Genomic DNA, 22,196 nt, shown 5'->3' with positions numbered 1-22,196 from the left:
TCACGGATGAAGCTATCCAAGTAGTTGGTGTGTCCAACACACAGATTAAAAAAACTCTACTTACTGAACCAGTAAGGGTTAGAATAGGGAAATTTTCAGACATGCACCGATTCGTGGTGTGTGACACAAGTCCTGTGAACTTGCTAGGCAGGGATCTGCTGTGCAAGATGAATTGCACTATTTTCTGTACTCCAGATGGAATAACCTTTGAGACACCTGATGAGGATGTTCTATACAGAATGACCATGGATAACAGAGAATGTGAGGCTTTGGGAACATATGCAATATTTAATCCAGATGCATTACCCCCAGAGTTGAAACAGATAGTGAAAGCAGCAGTTTGGGATTTTACTGGAGAAGATGTGGGTCTGATGAGAAATGTAGATCCAGTAAAGATTACTGTAAAAGAGGGAGTGGTTTACCCAAACATACCGCAATACAGATTGACACCTGAAATAATTGAAGGAATAACACCCATAATCGAGAAAATGATTCAGCAGGGGGTGTTAAGAGAAATATTGAGCAGCCCATGTAATTCGCCAATAATGGGACTGAAGAAACATAATGGAAAGTTCAGAATAGTACAGGATTTGAGAAAGATTAACAAGATTGTTGTACCATGTTGTCCTATTGTGCCAAATCCATCAGTGATTTTGTATAAGATTCCCCATGATGCAGAATGGTATACGGTAATTGATTTGTGTCATGCTTTCTTTTCAATCCCATTGCATCATGACAGCCAGCCAATATTTTCTTTTAGATTTGGAGAACGGATTTTGGCATGGTGCCAAATTCCACAGGGGTATACAGAGAGCCCTTCAATATTTAATCAATTGCTGAAGAATTCTCTGGAAAGTCTGACAATGCCTGAAAATTCGGTTTTGGTCCAATATATTGATGACCTACTTGTGGCATCAAAAACACGTGAAGCTTGTGAAGTAGACACTATTGCATTACTGAATCACTTGGCAGATGAAGGGTTAAAAGTATCTCCAGCCAAATTGCAGTTCTGTAAGAAAGAAGTTCAGTATCTGGGACATAATATTGAGAAAGGCCTGAGAAAAGTGACCACTGACAGGATCAAAATCATTAGAGGAATGAGAGCCCCAATGACACAAAGGGAAGTGAGAATGTTCTTGGGAATGGTGGGTTACTGTCGTCAGTGGATAAGTAACTTTTCCCTGATTGCCAAACCATTGATTAAATTGACCAAAAGTGAGGTGGAAGACCCATTGGAACTAAACCCAGAAGAAATGGCTGCATTCAGAGAGCTGAAAGACAGACTATGTGAAGCTCCTGCCCTAGGAATGCCTGATTATGAAAAGGAATTTGAGCTGTATTGTAGTGAGAGAAATGGATGTGCACTTTCAGTGTTAATCCAGAAACATGGACGTCTGAGGAGGCCAATTGCCTATTTCTCAGGAACTCTTGACCCAGTAGCTTTGGGTTTACCAGGTTGCCTGAAAGCAGTAGCTGCTACTTGCAAAAGTCTGGAACAAAGTGAGGGAATCATAATGGGATACCCTGTAAGGGTATTTGTACCTCATGATGTGGCAATTCTTTTAACAAGGAGCCGGACACAGTTCATGTCTCATAGTCGGCTGACAAAATATGAGAAAGTCATTCTTGGTGCAACCAATGTAAGCCTGGAGAGAGGTGTGAATGTGAATCCAGCGACACTGTTGCCTGATGCTGAATGTGTGGGAGTGAGAAATGACGTTGATCATGACTGCCTGGATGTACTTGATTACTGTACAAAGCCAAGGCCAGACATAAGAGATCGCCCACTGCCTGAAAGTGATCATGTGTTGTTTGTGGATGGATCTTGTCTGAGAACAGATGAAGGAGTGTTGAGTGCTGCATACGCTGTGTGTAAAGTCTCGGAAGTTGTGGAAGCATCACCCTTGAAAGGAGTTAAATCCGCTCAGGTGGCAGAATTGGTGGCACTGACAAAAGCCTGCAAGATTGGGAGAAGTGTGAGAGTGACTGTGATGACTGACAGCCAGTATGGCTTCGGAGTTGTCCATGATTTTGGCCAGCTATGGCTACAAAGAGGTTTCCTGACCTCAAGTGGAACTCCCATAAAGAATGCTGAAGTGGTTGGAAAACTGCTAGAGGCGATACAGCTGCCTAAAAAACTAGCAGTTGTAAAATGTGCTGCTCATGGTCATGGTGATGATTTTGTAACTGTGGGAAACAAGTTCGCCAATGACATAGCACAATACTGTGCGAGAAACAATCATTCAATTAACAGGAGTAAAGAGCGAGAAATGTCTTCTTGTTCCTTAATGTTTACTAATGAGGTGGGAACATGGGAGGAAGTGAAACAGCTGCAGGATGAGGAAAGGAGATGAAGAAATGAAAGATTGGGTGAAAGCAGGTTGTGCACCTAGAGAAAAAGACCATGTGTGGGTCTATAGGGATGGAAGACCAGTCATGCCAAATAGCATGTTATCAACAATGGCAAGGATGTATCATGGCCAAGGACACCTGGGGAGGGATGCTATGATAAGAGCCTTTAAGCAAACCTGGTACAGTCCAAAGTTCAGGCTGATAGCAGAAAGTCTCTGTCAGAGATGTCTGATATGTCAGCAATTCAATCCTGGAAAGAAAACAGTGGTGAGCCTAGGAACAATAGGCAGAGAGGGGGGACCCTTCACAAGAATGCAGATTGACTTCATTGAAATGCCCCCAGTCAACAGATTGAGGTATGTCCTGGTGGTGGTCTGTTTGTTCTCCAGGTGGGTGGAGGCATATCCAACAAGAAGAAATGATGGGATAACAGTGGCCAAATTACTGTTGAGAGAGTTCATCCCAAGGTATGGGTTCCCAGTAACCATTGAATCAGACAGAGGAGGACATTTTTATAATGAAATCATGAGTTTAATTTGTGAAGCATTGAGTGTATAGCAGAAGTTACATTGTGCTTACCGACCAGAGGCTTCAGGGGTGGTTGAACAAATGAATGGTACCATCAAAAACAGAATTGGCAAAATGTGCTTAGCCACAGGAATGAAATGGCCTGATGTCTTGCCTCTAGTCCTGATGACCATTAGGTCTACTCCAGACAGAACGACAGGTTTGAGTCCACATGAAATTATCATGGGACGTGCAATGAGGCATGCATGTGTACCAGTCAACAAGTTAATGACAATAACTGATGACATGATTTTGGATTACTGCAAAGGCCTGGCTGACGCAGTTCATTCTGTGTTTCACCAGGTTGGAGAAGACGCCACCACACTTGAAAAGAAACCAGCCCATGATCTGAGCCCAGGGGACTGGGTAAGGATAAAAGTCCACAGAAGAAGGAATTGCCTGGTTCCAAGGTGGGGAAGGCCAAGACAAGTCATCTTGACCACAACGACTGCTGTGAAGTGTGCTGGAGTGAAAAATTGGATACATGCAAGTCACACACTGAGAGTTCCAAATCCAAGAGATGGTACTGGAAAATAATACTTTGAAGAATCAGATTCCAGTGATGATGCAGACAGTGAGGCAGTAAGAAGGAAAAAGAATCCTGAAAGTGGGGAAAGTGAGTCAAGGGAAATTTTCATCCCACCAGAAGAGGTTCTGAAGAGAACAGTGCAAACTGCAGAAGCAAGTTCAGACTCAGAAGAATTACCTGAGGTTCCAATTGACAGTGACCAACACAAAAAGAAAGAAAGAAAAGAAAAGAACATTCCAACAGAGGAGACACCTGAATCACAAGGGGAAATTGGACAAGTTCCACCTGAGATAAATATTGAAGAAAAAGGGACAGACAAAGACAGTGAGGGACAGATTGCGGAAAAACCCAGAGGAGGTGTAGGGAACATCAACAACAAGCTAGGTGAAGGGACAAGTAGACAGCAAGAAGATTGCGTGTCGGAGACCCGAGGAGGGACAGAAGTAGGGAAATCTCAATTGGTGGAAAAAGAGACTGTTGGAGAAAAGGAAGTTGTTGGGGAAAAGAAAACTGTTAATGAACAAGAGGCAACTGAGACAGAGTCTGATGAAAGTGACAATGAGATACATGGAGGACGAGGTCTGAGAAAGAGAACTTGGCTTGGAGAAAGAAACAATAAAGAAGGAAAACAAGAGAGAAATGCTAAAGGAGATCTTTGGCCAAATAAGATAAAGAGATTAAGGTACAGACTGACACGAGTTAACTCTTCGAAAGCTGAACAAGTGAACGAAGTGTCAAGTCAAAATCCAACCAAAGAAGAAGAAACAAAGATACCTGAGAGAACTAAAAGAATAAGGAAACCAAACCAGAGGTACAAGTCACCGGAATGGACGTACGTGTCACTGCCTGAACAAGGAGAAGAGGCGGACAGCCAAGGAAGTCCAGAGGAGGCTTTACTGAAGGAGGTTGCTGAAGAAGAAGCTGTGGGAATCCTGAGAGTTATCTTGTCTGACATTGGAGAAGAGACAGATGTTCAGGACCTGATACAGTTTGATGATGATGAAGAGACAGTGAAAAGTGATGAAAATCCAAATTGAGTAAATCCAAGGAAAATCACTTGGAGAAGAGAAGAAAAAGAAATACTAAAAATTAGTAGATTGTAATAATCTGTTGGGTACTTGCTGCCCTTAAAAGTTCAGTAGAGGAGTAGAAGAGGCTAAGTCAAAAGACACGGTCAAATTAACAAAAATGGCTAACACTGAGAATAAAGGTAGATGTATCTTTCTGAAAAGATGGTGCAAAATGTGCTGCTGCTGTACAGGTTTATTAATGCTGCTTTGGAGCGTGCTTGCTCTACTGATTTCATTTAGAGTCACTATAGACACTTTAGAAGGTCATATTGAGAACAAAACTAATGTAGGGAAAAGTTCACAGAAAATAGTACCGACTAGAACTAGCAATATACATATACATAACGATAGGTCAATTAATGATTTTTCTAGCAATGTTTTTTCTAAACTGTTGTATGAGTACGTAAAGACAATGGAAGTAAGGGATTGCTACGTCTGCATGCAATTACCTGCCTCTGTTTTGGAAGGAGTGACTTATCATCATCTTCCGGCTACGTATGGAATTTCCTGTAGTGTGCTGATTAGTATATTTTATCAGTTAGGGAAATTAGATTATAATATGTCTAATGTAGATAATATTCTTGGGCAACTGCCTATGAATAAAGCACTGAATCCTGCAAAAGAAGCTAACACTTTAGGTGAGATTTTTTTAGAAACCAAAGAATTAACATTAGAATGTGTTTTTAGAAATAATCTAACTTGCAGTTTGAAAGGAGAAGAGAAGAATTTTCTAGACATGGTTGAGAGAAGAAGATTGAACATGCACAAGAAATCAGAAGGGCATAAAATTAGTGACACAATGTGGGATATGGAGAAAGAAAAGGAATTGAAAAGTGGAGCCAGTCCAACTCTGGCTATAGATGCCCCACAGAAAGGAAAACTGTGCATTACCGGGAAGAGATCCCAGTATGATTATTATTTCATAGGGACTAGTGAGTGCCATGATACATACTTTATTGCAACCGGATGGGGATTTAGAGGAGGAGAAGATCCAGTTTTCCCGGGAGTGTATTATATTTGTGGGAACAAGGCTTATTACCGTTTGCCTGACCATTGGTTTGGTACATGTTATGTTGGCCTGGTCTTTCCAAAGATTTTTCACATGGATAGAGTAGATGATGCTGAACATTCTAATACATTAACACGCTATAGAAGAGAAACATGGACAGAAATTGTAGGAGATATTTTTGGAGCTTTAATTCCAGCAGTGAGAATTTCTTTGAATGCATTTGGCATTCGGAAGCTGTCAACAGTGGTGGATCGCTTGTCAACAAGCACCGCTGGAGGCTTTCTTTTGGTTAATACAGAAATAGTTGCTTTGCGTGCTATGGCAATGCAAAATCGACTTGCCCTTGACATTCTTTTGGCAAAAGAGGGTGGAGTCTGTGGAATGCTGAAAGTTCAACATTGTTGCACTTACATTCCTGACGAAATTAAAGATCTAAAGGTTTATATCAAAAATATTACTGATATGCATGAAGAATTAGTACCACTGGAAGCTGAAAGTATCTGGACTAAAATGGCTAATAAGATGATTGCTATTAGGAACTTTATAGTTAAAATAGGTAGTACCATTTTTGGTAAGATATTATTTCCATTAACCTGTGTAATTGTTGCATTATTGATCCTTAGATTAGGATGTATGTGTTGTAGATATAGAAGAAATAAAAAGAAAATCACAAAAGAAAATGTTAAAAGGAGACAAAAGAAACCAGAAAGAGATCCACAAGAAATAGAATTAGAAGAGGTAAGAGAAAGCATGTATATAGAAACTAAAAAGGAAGATGAGATGGAAACAAGGGTTTAAAACATGAACAAGAAGATATTTTGAATTCTTCCAAAAGGGGAAACTAAATTGATTTTTGGGGTTTTGATTTTTGTGGTGATTAGATATCACCAAAGGGGGGATTGATGGAGCAGGGTTTTACTTTAAAACCGAATACCTGTTTCATTTTCGCATATTATAACTAAAAGTACTACTGATTAATTATTAATTATTAAAAGTTTGTCAAATGCTGTCTAACCAACCTTATTAATAAAAGAATCACACGTGGGAATGCTATTGCATGGCTAAAATAATAAGTGAACTAAGTTGGTGAGCAAACTGACAGAAATCGATGTTGCTTATGTGAAGTTATTGTGTTTGCGCTTATAATTAATATGCATTAATGGCTTTTGATGTCGCAAATGGCTAGATAAATACACACACATAAGGGTATTAGCAGGGGAATAACACTGTATAATCATTTCCGTGCAGTAATTCTGTTTTATGTTTATTTTCACTTAAGTTGTCCAATGTGGCCTACCACAAGATGACTACCACCCGCAGCCTGCATTCGAGTAGATGGAAATTTACAAAAAGGCTTCGCTCTGCCTGTGACCTTGCACCTCCGATGAACTGAAAAGCCATGAGCATGATGACAAGTCTAGGAAAGCTGCCAAGTTCCCCTGGAAGATGGAGATGTTGCAATTTTAAAATATTGACTTCATGAACTTGTAATGATCCCACCATTTGAAACAAATTTACCCAGTAGAGACATCCGTAGATGTATCGAATTAGTCATGGACATTCAATTTTGCTATTCATTATTTGGGACAATCTATGTGTGAGAAAATCTCGCACAATATCGAATATGTACCAAGATGACATTATTTCCGCCATTCATCCGTTCCGAACAAAGAATTGTAACTTTATAGAATGTAAATTTTAGTATAAATAATAGTAGGCTAGAGAGGTCTAGCGCCACTTCTTCCCGAGCAGATGATCCGAGGTCCCCATGCTGACGGAGAGGACGATGACTCTACATGACGGCAGGAAACTCTAATTCTTCTACAGAGGACCGGTTCTGACTTAGGATCTGACATTTAGACAGAATAGGTACATATGAGAGAAATGAATTTGCATTTGTTAGACCTGTCAGCCCTTTGGGTGGTCCCTCCTCATCATTATTTATTTTGTCCCACTTTTGCCTCAAACCCTGTTAGTAATTTTTTCCTTTTTGGGAACCACCAGACTTTTTAGTATTGATGCAGATTCAGGGAGCCATTTTATCTACCCCTGGAACTTCTGTCTGAGGGCCTGGAGCACAAAATGGTGGCCACCTGTGACATCATCAGAACCCACTGGAACCTACCAGCACCTTCCAGAACATTCCAGAACCCTGTGACAGTTGGAGGCGGTTTGGAATGTTGGGAAGCTAAGCCAGAGTTGACAGTTGGAGCTGGCAGTTGGCACCTGACTGGTGAAGAGAGAGCAGCAGAAACCTGAAGGAGGAAGGAGTGAGGCAGCAGGGGTGGAAACTTGTGCCTGGAGTGGGGTCCATAAACCCACCCTTGATACTAGTCCCTACTGACTGAGCCCAGCCTGGAGCCCTGTGTGGGAGAAAGCAAGAAAAACCATCTTAAGGACCTGGACAGCAGGAACAGGCCTTAGAAGTAAAGAAAAGCAAGAATCTGACCTGTTTATTGGTTTCCCTGGAGTCCGACGTCGAGAAGCCTGAGACCTGGAGCCCGAGGTGGAGAAGCGGCGCTGACTGGAAAGCAGACGTCGTACCCGGAGCCACCAGAGGTCGAGAGAGGGCGCCGACGGAGGTGGTGGAGAGTACCAGAGGTCGAGGAGGAAGTCACCCGAGGTCGAGTGAGCGGCGTCGACGGGGGAGTGAAGTCCGCCCTCCGGAGTCGCCGGAGACCGAGGTGAAGCGTGCCGGAGGTCGGGAGTGGAGATCGCACTCCGGAGTCGCCGGAACCTGAAGAGAATCGTGCCGGAGGTCGGGAGTGGAGGTCGCACTCCGGAGCCGACGGAAGTCGACATCGAGCCAAGACAGCCCGACGTCATCGAACCGGAGGCCGACATCGAGCCGAGGCCGCCGACATCGAACCGGAGCTGCCCGAAGTCGACATCGAGCCAAGACAGCCCGATGTCATCGAACCGGAGGTCGACATCGAGCCGAGGCCGCCGACATCGAACCGGAACCGCCTACCGGCGTCGTCAAGAACTGACATTGTGCCGAGGCCGCTGACATCGAACCGGAGCTGCCTCACGGCGTCGACTCGACTCCAGCGACGTCGGAGCTACATAAAAAGGGCAGTAAGTGGAATAGAGGGCGCCTAAGGCCCTGTGGAGCCCTGAGAGACTAACCTAGGGTGCTGGAACCAGCTTGATTGTGCCAGGGGTGAGCTGAGACTAATACAGAGGGGTTGTGTAGTGTGGGAGAGCCAGATCTCTAGACCCCCCCTTTTATCTACCTCAGTTTAGGCCTCAGCCTTGTCCAAGCCAGGGAGTATACCCCTCAGGCCATCCAAATCTTTACAAGCTGGGATTGGGTCAAATCATCCCATAGTACCTCAGGAATGTGAACTGATTTACAAGTGTCACTGTTGGCTTTTATTATTTATTGAGAGCACTGTATTTATTGTATTTATCCTATTTATGGCCTCACAGTATTTATTGTTTCACAATATTTATTGTCGTACAGTATTTATTGCCTCATAATATTTAATTGCCTGTAATGTAATGCACTTATATTTATGCCTTGATTATTTATGATCTACCTTATTTATTGAATCGTTAAGACAGTATTTATTTGACGTACCCTTCCACAGAAAAAGCCTTGTGTACTGTGATTGTATTATTATTTATTTAATCAGCAACTAAGAAAAAAGAAGATAAAGAAATATATTTTAAGTATAATTTTTAAGGTGTAGTGTCGTTTTTGGAACGGATGCACGCATGGTTATTGTGTGGGTATTGCGTATGCTTAACACGGTGCCTGACCCCTGACCACTCGAGCCAAGCTACCACTGTGTATGTCTGGAAAGACCCCGTTACCACCACCCTTTCCGGTGTGGGAGTGGTGTTATTTTCCAACAGCATTTAATTGGCTTTTCTTGCAATTTTAGATAAACAAATAATTCTGTTTGAATTTCTGTGTCGGGTGATTTTTTCTGGTCATGTTTATTGAATTTATTGTGTATTCTTTGAAATGTATTTTGCTAGATTCATAAGCAACTAAGCAGATGCCATTGACCTCAAAGTACAGGCAGATTGGATAGGTTTTGTGAAAGTGTTTCTCCTTTACAGGGCACGGATAGAGTGGTTAGGATGAATGTTGGTGTAATGGGCCCCACCAGCGTGTGATGTGTGTATGTGTGTGTGACTGTGAGATCGCTCTGTCCGTGGAAGTAGAGGGGATTTGGAAGCTCCGATCTGCACCACTAACACCCTGGCTCCCTTCAGGAAACCCTCAGTCAAGCAGACCTCCAAGAAAGCCAGCTGGTTCTCCCTCATCCTCAAAGAGTCCAGGATCACATGGAGATGACTCGAGAAAAGCTAGAGGAGTAGCAAGATTGTGGCAGACCACGCAGCCTTCAAAACCACCGTCACCGCACACCGCCACCTCATCAGAACAACGAAGGAAGCAGCCATACAGGAACGCATCAGTGCCAACACACACAATAGCAAAGAACTTTTTGCAGTGATCAGATAATTCACCTAACCCAGTACAGAGACAACGGACATTCCCCCCTCTCAAGACCTCTGCGACAACCTCGCCACGTTCTTCCATTGCAAAATCTAAGAGATCTACGGGAGCTTTGCAACCCAAGATCTCAACCACTGCATCCAATGACTCCAGACCGCAGCAGCCCTTGCCCAACTGGACCACCCTCACCTCTGATGACAACCTCAGGATCATGAAGAACATCCACTCTGGAGCCCCCTCTGATCCCTGCCCTCACCACATTTTCAACAGAACCTGCACCTCCATCGCACCAAAACTCTGCTGCACCATCAAGTGCTCTATTGAGTCCACCACCATCTCTGAAGACTGGAAACACGCAGAGATTAACCCCCTGCTGAACAAACCCTCTGCTGACCCAACGGGCCTCAAGAACTACAGACCCATCTCGCTGCTCCCCTTCCCAGCCAAAGTCATTGAGAAAGCCATCAACAACCAACTCTCTGAATTCATCGAAACAAACCACACCCTGGACCTTTCCCAATCAGGTTTCAGAAGCAACCACAGCACCAAAACCGCTCTCCTCGCCGCAAATGATGACATCCCTACCCTCCTCGACCAAGGCAAGACTGCCGCCTTCATCCTCCTGGACTTCTCAGCCACCTTTGACACCGTCTCCCACCACACCCTTTGTGCAAGACTCCATGATGCCGGCATCCGTGACAAAGTCCTAGAATGGATCCGCTCCTTCCTCACCGGCCAAACACAGAATGTCAGACTTCCACCGTTCAACTTAGAACCCACAGAGATCAGCTGCGGAGTGCCTCAGGGATCCTCTCAAAGCCCCACCCTCTTCAACATCTACATGGCTCAACTTCAGCCATTGTCAGAAGCCACAGACTCAACATCATCTCTGATGCCAATGACCAACCAGCTGATTCTCTCCCTCACAGATGAACCCACAGCCGCCAAGAGGAACTTTATGATGGGATGAAGGCAGTCGCCAACTGGATGAAGGATAGCTTCCTCAAGCTTAACTCAGATAAGACCGAAATCCTCATCTTGGGCTCCACCCCCTCTGCTTGGGACGACTCCTGGTGGCCTGCAGTGCTCAGCGCCCACAGCCATGGACCACGCACAAAACGTCAGCATCATCCTGGACTCCTCGCTCTCAATGAACTGCCAAATCAACACTGTCTTGTACTCCCACTTCCACACGCTCCGACTGATTCATAAGATCTTCAAACGGATCCCCACTGAGTCCAGGAAAAGGGTGACCCATGCACTCATCAGCAGCAGACTCGACTATGGCAATGCACTCTATTCCAACACCACCCAGAAACTCCTAAAGAAACTACAGAACATTTAGAACCGCTCTGCCAGACTCACCCCGAACACCCCACGTCGCAGCCACATCACCGGCCACCTGAGCGAACTTCACTGGCTACCGATAAACAAAAAGAATTACCTTCAAGCTCTTCATGCATGCCTACAAAGCCCTCCACAACACCGGACCGGCATACCTTAACCACAGCCTCTCCTTCCACACTCCCACCAGATAGCTCCACTCCGCCCAACTAGCCCTGGCTATCATCCCACGGATCCGCAAGGTCATGGTTGGAGGAAGATCCTTCTCCACCATCGCTGCCTTCATTCAGGAAGGACCTCATGACCTGTCTCTTTGACTGAACCGCAGATCCCTCCCCCTCTCAGCGCCTTGAGACCCTAATGGGTGAGTAGGCGCGCTTTACAAGAAACTTGATTGATTGATCAATTGACAACACACGGATATAAGAAGAATGCTTTTTATTTTACCTTCCTCATGAGGCTGCTTGCACAAATGACACAAAATCAATAGTTATCAAGAGCCAATTTGGAATTAAAAAAAATTGTTTAGGGCTTCAAAGCTGGCAATATTTTTCAAACAATGTAGAGAATATGCTCATATGCTCATCACAAAGACATTATGTGATGCATTTTTAGCAGAGGAAAAAATACTGTAAATTCAGAAAATGGGAGCTTTCTGGCTTTGAGGGCATTTATATTTTAATACAGAACTATTCCACAAGGCTTTAAGATGTAACCGGTATGGGCCCGATTCACAAAGGAACATACGACTTGTAAAGTTACGAGTGTTGAGTCTTTGCACTTGAGGTGGAATCTCCTAACTTGTGGCCAAATTTCTGCTCTGACCACTGCAAAGTGAAGATTCTGCCCCAAGTGTGGAGATTCCATCACGAGTGCGGAAATTCCGCCCGAGTGTGGAGACTCTGTGCTCATAAATTTATGAGTCGTAAGCCCCTTTGTAAATTTCACCCCGATTGGTTTTTTTTCTCTGTACCTAACATGTAAAGAAGGTGGTCTTTGCAGATCATGGTTGTATACAGGTAATAGACATTCATATTTTATCAAGTATGCAAACTAAAAATGGACCTAAAAGAAAAAGTTGCATGGTGTTGATATGTTAAACTTTGATATCCTAGATTTAAAACATGAATGTATACCAAGAAGATGTCTTCCCATTTGCTACCAAAAATCAATTTTCAAGAAGTCATCCAACCAGAAAATACATTTCTCAAAGCTTAAAGGCTAGGCTGATGCAGCATCCAGACTCTCTCACTCCAGGTCCTTCCTCTCTCTAGAACTGAGACACAAAAGCATGCATGACTTAACTGTATTTTCTAAGCCTTTTGCCAGTTCACAGCACTGCTTGCTTTATGCAAATTATGTTTCGGATTTAACATTGTTTTGAATTAAGTCCAGTGCACATTTTACTTGTGTTAATACAATGTTTGCTTTCAGTCTGTATTTCTAGCAGTTTCCTCACCACAGTCTCCATACTCTCTACCTAATTTGCGCCTGCCCTCGCAAAACACCCTGAGCTCTGTGTTGCTACTTTTCTCATGTGCTTCTCCCAGCAAACCAACCACTCTCCATATTGCTCTTTCTAGTGTGAGCATCTCTCCACCAGAAACCACCCTGCTCTCTGTGCTTCATTTTGCTCTTTCCCATTTGTGCTTCTCCCACCCCTAAAAAACAGCAACCATCCTTATGGTCTGTGTTTCTCTCTCCCTGTTAGCTTTTCCCCCTACAAATGTCTATCAGCAGCCGGCACAGGTAAACGTGGTGTGGGAGTGGGGCTGGCGGGGAAGGGTGAGAAGAGGGATGAAGTCGACAGATGATGGAATAGGTATAATTAAATAAATAAATAATACCTATTCCCTTATCTGACTGCTTCCCCCTGCCATGCCCTTCCGCACCCTGCCATGCCCCACCGCACTTGCCACACCCTGCCCCGCCTTGCCGCACTTACCTGTGCCGGCCGCCGCTGCAAACATTCCCCTCGCTCACCTCCAGTGCCCCATGTCGCTTTTTCCCTCATGAGCTTCTCCCCCTGAAAACCCTGTCCCTGGCTCAGTGTTGCTGTCTCCCTCTCTTCGTCGTGTGCTTCTTCTCCCTGCCCCTTGTTGCTCTTTTCTTCATGTACTTCCCTCTGTAGACCCAGCTCCCACTGTGATCCCAATTGCTCTCTCGATTGTGTCCCCCACCACCACCCGAAAACTCTGCCCAGCACTCTGTGTTGCTTTTTCCCTCATGTTTCTTCCCCCATCCGCCCCCTCTTGCTCTCCAAACAGTATTAGCAAAGCTAACAAGTCTAAAATGCGATACCTACTACAGGTTTAAAATCCATACATAAAAGAATGTGGCGTGGGCAATAATACCCCTGCTCCTCCTCAAGAAGAATCCACAAGACTGAGATAAAGAGACAGAAAGTTAAGGGTGGAGAAGGAGCAGATTCAGTACTTGGCTCCTTTGGTAATCTGCTACCCTAGCACTCGGTGAGTAGATTATAAAAAGTAAACACTGTTGCCTGCCTTTTTGTTAACAGGGATAGTGTACCCACTGATTTTGTGTTTTGTTCCAGTAATTGGAACGTCGTATCCACATTAACATTGCAGGCCATGGAGACAGGCTGCTGACTTTGGGCAGCTGGGACCTGGCGCTCTTGAACTCGTTCAACTTCTTATGCACAAACAAGTTCCCTTTTTTCATTCAAGAAACAACACAGCTCATTTTTCAGGAATCAGTTCTGGCTATTCCCATCAGCCTCATCTAGGGCTAAACATACACATTTTAGGGATTGCGATTTGCTAACTGCGATTCTTAGCGAATCACAAGTAGGAAATTCCTAATGTTTTAAAACCATTGGCTTTCATTTAACGATTCCTAATGGGGTCGCCATCGACCTACCTCATGAATATTAATAAGGTAGGTCGCAATTTGCGACCCATTAGCAATCGTGGCCATCACAGGGATGGTGGCCTGCTGGGGTTAGCAGACTACCATGGGGCCAGATGTCTGACAAAGTAATTTGCGACTCGCAAATTACATCGCAATAGCGACTCGCAATTTGCGACTCGCAAATTGGTATGTAAAACAGTGTCTGCGACACTAATTGCAATTCCGAATGGGGTCGCAAATTGCATGTCTCATGCATATTCATGAGGCACTCGCAATTTGGGACCCCATTGGGAATGGCCCGCCCTCGCAGGTATGGTGGCCTGCTGGACTCATAAGACCTCCATGTGTGGGACTGCCTTTCAATAAAGCAGTTTATTAGGTCTCACCTAGGCAGCGCTTGCGCTGCCTCTTCGAGACATGCAGTATACACTATAGTGTGGAAGCTTCATGGAAGCTCCGCCCACTCTCCACCAATCTTTTTCATTGGCTTGGGTTGTAAATGCTGCCTTCTGATTGGTTTAAGACTTGTTAGTCCCTCCTCATGACGATCATGTCGTCATTTGCATCCTTCCAAGGCTGCTGGCCCCTTTACTCCTCACTTTCTTCTGGCGCTGACGGTCGAAGGTCACAGCTTTTCAGAATGAAAGGGGGAGCGCGTGCTCGCACGTGATGTTGTGCTCTCTTCCTGCCCGGCTTTAAACGGAAGGCAGCACTCGGATCCCCACAGAAATCCTCCAAATATTTAACACAGTATTTCCCCGTTCACTTTCACACGGAGTACAGTGAACGAAGGAAAAAATAATGTTGTTGGTACAAGAAACTTAAAAATAAAACTTAGATCTCACCAATGTTATGGGGTATAAATGCACCTTAAACGTTCTCAAATATAAATAATAAACAAAGCTGAAAACAAAATTATCACACAATATACTCTTAAAGAATGTAATCATGCGAGAATGAAACCGTGGCTGCTGTGTAGCAAAGGATTGTGGGAATGCAAATTTTCCACGGAGTATTGTGCTTCCTGCTGATGCCATTTCCTGTACTACTATCTTGTAATGGGACTTAGCTCTCTTTATTAATTAGCTGCACAAAGTGCTGCTCCTCTCTTTTCGAATTGCTATAAACATGTCTGTTAGACCTGGCACCTTGGCGTGAGTCTCCCTTCCACTTTTTTGTCGCTGTGCCTCATGTGTTTTGCTGGTGTTAGCTGCTCAGAGCACTGTGCCACTGCCAACCAGTGCCACAGTGCAAGTGCTCTCTATTTAAAATGTATATGTTGGTTGGATTCCATGATTGGCTTATTTGGTTTACTGTCCGACCCCAGTAAAGTGCACCAGGAGTGCTAGGGCTTGTAAATACAAATGCTGCTGGTGGGTTTGCAGCACTGGTTGTGCCACCCACAGAAGCGGCCTGGTAAAATGTATCTAAGGTCTGCCATTGCAGAGCCTGCGTGCAGTCTGGTACTGTCATGCTGACTGGGTAAGTGCACACACTTACCAGTCCCTAAACCTTCCCTTAACTTCATATAAGTCACCCTTATGGTAGGCCCAAGGACAGGGTGCATTGTAAGCATAAGGTAGGACAAGCCCTGATGTGTGTGGCATGTCCTAATGGTGAATTACAACCATTTTCGTTTTTCACTATTGTAAGGCTACCTGTTCTCCATAGGCCAGAATGGGCTGTTAGAATTGTTACATTCTATGATCCTAACAGACCCAGGGAAATTTCGAGTTTAGTATGTCTGAACTCAGAATAAGAAAATACATCTTTTAGTAAAGTTTATTTTAATATTCTGTGTTTGCAAATACCACTTTTAGAAAGTTGGTATTTGCTTGCTTGACCATTTCAGCCCGCCTCTGCTATGATGTGTATCTGCCTGTCTGGTTGTGTGAGTGACAGGGCTGGGGAAACCCAGAGGGGCAGGGCTAGGCAGCCTGGTGGTGAATAGGAAGATTGGCAGTCAGATGGGTGGGAGGAGTACACCTGGGCTCTGAATAGGGTTGTGCTCTGCTACCACAATGCTGGCTCCACCTCCTGCGGAGCGGCTGATGTCTCTGCCCTGCACCCTAAATAGAAAGGCTGAGTCATGTCAACAGAGTGCTCAAGAACTGGTTTGGACTGGGCAAAGGCCCCTCAACCCCAGAGGAACAAAGGAATTAGGGGTATAAGTATTGGGACCCTGCTCCCAAGAAATTAGATCCTGCTGAAACAAGAAGAACCTCTGCCAGAGGAGAAGGAACTGGGAAAGCTGTAGGAGGAGTAACTGTCCCTGACCTGGGGGATTGGCCTGCAGTGGTTGCCTTGCTGCTGAAGGAGAGGAGACACACTGCTAAAGACTTTGCTTCAACTTGTGCTTTGAAAAGATCTCCAAGGGCTTGAACTGAGCTTGCCCCCTGAACGAAGTCCCAGGACCAGTGGACTTCGCCCCCAGCTCCCCAGAGTCTTTTGGAAGTGCCTGCTGCTGTTGTTGGGCCTTCTGAAGGACTGCGTGTCGCAAGGAGCTGGAAGCGCGATGCAAGGAAGAGAAGCGTGCCGCCGTCGGAGCCGCTGTCGTCGCATCTCGCAGAGAGTGTCGCCGCTGCAGCATCGCATCGAGCGGAAGCGTCTCGCATCGTTCCGGAAGTGTCTCACAACGCCGAAGAAGCGTGTCTCCATCGCAGCCATCGTAGCTGTCGCATTGCACCGCATCCAGAGAAGAGTCTCGCATCGAGGAGGAAGCGTGTCGCCATCGCAGCCATCATAGTTGTCGCAATGCACCGCAACCAGAAAAGCGCCTCGCATTCACGGAGAAGCGTGCCGCCGTCAGAGCCGTTGTCGTCGCATCTCGCAGAAGGGGTGTCGCCGCTGCAGCATCGCATCGAGCGGAAGCGTCTCGCAACATCGGAGAAGAGTGCCGCTGCCAAGGCCGCTGTCATCGCATCTCGTCAAGGGTGACGCCGCTGTAGCTGACGCATCGAGTCGAGCCTTCTCGCAACATAAGAGAAGCGTAACGCATCTGGAAGATCCCGTCTTTATTTCTTTTGCACCAAGAACTTCAACGCATCTGCATCGCTGCAACACTTTCGTTGCCCTGCGTATCGCATCTAAGGTACATTGACTTAAAGTGTCGCATTTAAGAACTTAAGAGAAACTAAGCAATCTTCTACCAACTAAGCAACCGTATTGTGTATTTTTAATCGTTTAATGGTCTTGTGATAATCCTATATAAAGATTCCTTATTTTTAATATAAACACCTGTGTGGTGTCCATTTGTAGTGTTGTCACTTGGTTACTGTATGTGTTCACAAATGCTTAACCTATAACGCTCTGAGATAAGCCTTGTCTGCTCGCGCCAAGCTACCTAGAGGGTGAGCAAGGGATTGTTTTAGTAGTGTAACCCCTTACCCTGACTAGAGGAAAGGTTCCCTGCTTGTCACAAGTACCTACCTGTGCCAAGCAGAGAACCCGGATTCTAACATTGGTGGCAGCGGTGAGGATTCTGGACTTGCATTTGTGACTCATGTACAGTGATTGGTGAACACTACTTAGTGAGTGCAGACCTTAAACGCAACCAATACTTGTTGGTAGATTTCTTTTTGGACTGTCTATTTTTGAGCATTGCCAAGCTTTACCATGGTGGAGAAAGCAGCATCCATAGTCTCTGTCAATACAGAAGTTGAATGGGAAGAAGAGAAACTGGACAGCTACCCGTTGAAACAGCTAAAGTTCTTCTGCAGGAAATTTAAAGTTTCTACAACTGGATGTAAAAACAAGGCAGAGTTCTACAAGGCGCTGAGGGCCTGGGTAGAAGCAAGGAATGCCATTGATGATGAGAATGCAGATGAGCAGCTGGATGGGCCAGTGGGCTCAAGAGGAAGGAGAAGCCCTTCCTCTGCTGGTAGCAGTGTGTCTAGTAAGAGTATATCTCCAGAGGAGCTGGCAGATAGAAGAGAGAGTAGGATGCACGAAATGGAAATGGCAAAGCTCAAATTGAATGGGCAGCTGGAGCTAGAGAGCAAAAAGCTGGCTCTGGAAGAGAGAAGAATACAAATGGAGCATGAAACAAAGTTGAGGGAATTAGATCTGAAAGCTAAGAGTTTAGAGTCTACTCCCTCTGGTGGCAGCACACCGTCAGTGCAGACAGAATCAAGGGTGTACATACCCAAGGATGTGGTTAAGGAATTCTTCAAGAATGATGACATAGGGCAGTGGTTTAAGGCCTATGAGGTAGCCATGTCTTCCCACCGGGTCCCTGAGAAAGATTGGGGAGCGGGGTTGTGGGGACTGTTCCTTAGTGAGGGGCGGGATACACTGCTAGATTTGCCTTCAGATGATTATAATTCCTATCCCCATATGAAGGCTGCTTTGATGTCTAGGTATGGGTTGACCCCTGAGTTGTATAGGCAAAGGTTCAGGGGTTGCACCAAGATTCCAAACAGTATGTATGTTGAATATGTGACTTTTTTTTGCAGAGCACTGGATGGTTGGGTGAAGGGTAGCAAAGTTAATGATTTGCAAAGGCTTCTTGATTTAATGGCATGGGAGCACTTGTCTAGTAATTGTTTTCCTAAGCTACGCCAGCACCTGATTGATAGTAGGCTGACTAACCGTAGGAAGCTTGCTGAGGAGGCGGACCGCTGGGTCAGTACCAGGGTCCACAAGGGTCAAGTGGGAGATTCTGCCAAAGGTGGGCAGGGTCCCCAGCAGAAGAGTGGGGGGGACAAGGGTAAACAGAGGGAGTTCCAGAAGAGGCCCCAAAGTAGTCCTCAAGGGAACCAAGGAAAAGGTTCTCAGCCTCACCCACCACAGAAACCGACAGGGGCCCCGACAGGTACACCTGTTCAGAAGGGGCCCATCAGATGTTACAAGTGTGGTAACATGGGGCATTTTTCCTCTGATGTGAAGTGTCCATTGTTTGGTAAACCAGCACCCACTGGTGCTCCATCCGGGCATGTGACTAGTGTAGCCCTGGGGGAGGAGATGGGTGTCCAAGGTGGGTGGGGTCCCACAGAGATGTCCCTGGTCTCATTAGGAGACCGTGAAGTGGTCCCCCAAACCCAGCTGCCTGAGAACACTAAAAAATACAGGCAGTGGGTGACCATAAATGGCCATAGGGTTGAAGCTCTCAGAGACACAGGAGCCAGTGTGACGGCTGTCAAGCGCTACCTGGTGTCTCAGGAGCAGGTTGTCCCAGAAGCATTCTATCCGGTTCTTGCCGCCGACAACACCGAGAGTCACTGCCCAGTGGCTCAGGTTCCCTTTCAGTGGGGGGGGGGTCTCTGGTACTTTTCAGGTAGCTGTGAGGCCCGCCATGCCTGTAGACTGTCTGTTAGGGAACGACTTGGAGAGCTCCCCTTGGGCTAAGGTGGAGCGGAGTGCTCACCTAGAGATGTTGGGTATGCCGGAGTGGGCGTGTGTCACCACACGGTCCATGGCAGCCAGTAGAGGTGCTCAAGAGGTCCTGGAGCCTGAGAGGGAGGCCCAGGGACCAGCCTTAAAGAGAAGGAGCAGGGGGCATGGGAAGCCGGCCCCTGAAGTTCCCACGGTCCAGGAGGGAGCAGACCTTGAGGGGGATGCCCAGGAACCTACAGGGGAACAGATAGCTGAACTGGGGGACCTGCCTTAGTTGACCCATTGGCAGCAGGAAGGAGGACCCTCCAGGGAAGAGTTCTGCAGGGAGCAGAAAGAATGCCCTTCTCTTGCGGGTATGCGGCAGCAGGCTGCAGACCAGGCCAACGGTGATCAGTCCGGAACACATTTCATTTACTGGGAGAACGACCTCCTGTATTCTGAGCCTAAGGTTGCTGAGACTGGGTCAGCCTGTGTGCTGGTGGTACCCCAGCGCTTCAGAGCCTTCCTACTGGGGCTGGCTCACGATGTACCCTTAGCAGGACATTTGGGGTAGGACAAGACCTTTGAAAGGCTTGTCACCCACTTCTTTTGGCCCCAAATGCGCAGTAGTTCAGATACTCACTGCAGAACTTGCCAAACTTGCCAGGCAAGTGGGAAGAGTGGAAGGAAACAGAAGGCTCCACTCCAACCATTCCCTGTGGTCGGTACCCCATTCCAGCGAGTGGGGATTGACATTGTAGGGCCACTGGACCCCAGGACAGCGATGGGCAATAGGATCATCCTGGTCCTGGTGGACCATGCCACCCGGTACCCGGAAGCCATTCCTCTGAGGACAGTGACGGCCCCCATGGTGGGACGTGCGCTGATGGGAATTTTCTCCCGAGTGGGATTCCCTCTAGAGGTGGTGTCTGACCAAAGTACCAATTTCATATCTAAATATATGAAATCCCTTTGGCAAGAGTGTGGTGTAACCTACAAGTTCACCACACCTTACCACCCCCAAGGAAACGGGTTGGTTGAGAGATTCAACCGAACCCTCAAAGGCATGATAATGGGCCTGGAAGGACCCACGAGGCTTAAGTGGGACGTCCTCTTGCCATGCCTTCTCTTTGCTTACAGAGAGGTGCCACAGAAGTCTCTGGGGTTCAATCTCTTTGAGCTTCTGTACGGACACCCAGTGAGAGGACCTCCAAGTCTGGTCAAGGAAGGCTGGGAGCAATCTCCCAGGAAACCTCCCCAGAATGTATATAGTTACATGCTGGCCTTCAGAAACCAGACTAGGCATTTCAGGGAACTTGCTGAGGCAAACCTGGAAGCCAGCCAGGAGGAGATGAAGCGGTGGTACGACCAGAATGCCACTCTGGTAGAGCTTCAGCCTGGACAGAAGGTATGGGTCTTGGCCCCCGTGGAGCCCTGTGCGCTCCAGGATAAATGGACCGGTCCCTTTGAGGTGGTGGAGCGCAAGAGTCCGGTTACCTATTTGGTGGACCTGAAGTCTCCTAGGAACCCCTTAAGGTCCTACATGTCAACCGCCTCAAGCCCCACTTGGAGAATTCCCAAGTGGGCATGCTCTTAGCGACAGATGCTGGGATGGAGGAGGAGACCAAGCCTCTTCCTGACCTCCTGTCAGTCAAGGAGCAAGATGGGTTAGTGGATAGTGTCATCCTCTCTTCCACCCTGACCCCTGAGCAACAGAATGATTGTCGCAAGCTGCGTGGACAATTTTCTGACCTGTTTTCCCTGGTTCCTGGTGTCACTGATTGGTGCGTCCATGATGTGGACACTGGGGATAGTACACCTGTGAGGCACAAGGCCTACAGGGTGACTGACAGGGTAAGGGCCTGCATCAAGGAGGAGGTCTCCAAGATGTTTGCCCTTGGGGTAATTGAGTCCTCAAGCAGTCCTTGGGCCAGCCAAGTGGTCTTGGTCCCAAAGGCTGCAGCACTGGGAGCCACACCCGAACTCCGGTTCTGTGTGGACTACAGAGGACTCAATTCAGTCACCAGGACTGACGCGCACCCCATCCCCAGAGCTGATGAGCTCATAGATCGGCTAGGGGCTGCCAACTACCTCAGCACGTTTGATTTAACGTCTGGGTACTGCCAGATCGCCTTGACCGATGGGGCCAAAGAGAGGTCAGCATTTTCCACCCCTGATGGGCATTACCAGTTCCGGGTTATGCCCTTTGGGATGAAAAATGCCCCTGCCACCTTCCAGAGGTTGGTCAACCAGGTGTTGGTTGGGCTGGATTCGTTCAGTGCAGCATACCTGGATGACATCGCAGTGTTCAGCTCCACGTGGGAGGAACACCTGCGCCACCTCTGGGAAGTGTTGATGGTGCTGCGGAGGGCAGGCCTCACGATCAAGGTGAGTAAGTGCCAGATCGGGCAGGGTTCAGTGGTGTACTTGGGGCACCAAGTTGGGAGTGGCTAGGTGGCACCCCTTCAACCCAAGATAGAAACCATCCTGAATTGGGAGTCGCCCAAAACCCAGATGGAGGTGAGAGCCTTCCTAGGTCTCACCGGGTACTACAGGAGGTTTGTCAAGGGGTATGGCAACATGGTTGCCCCCTTTTTTTTTAAAATTCTTTTTATTTGCAGTTTTCAAAAACAAACTTAAAACAACATCACTCACTATTGTGTACAT

This window comes from Triturus cristatus, chromosome 1_1 (genome assembly GCF_964204655.1).
Source record: "Triturus cristatus chromosome 1_1, aTriCri1.1, whole genome shotgun sequence".
Taxonomy (NCBI): Eukaryota; Metazoa; Chordata; class Amphibia; order Caudata; family Salamandridae; genus Triturus; species Triturus cristatus.
This window is presented reverse-complemented; position numbering follows the sequence as displayed.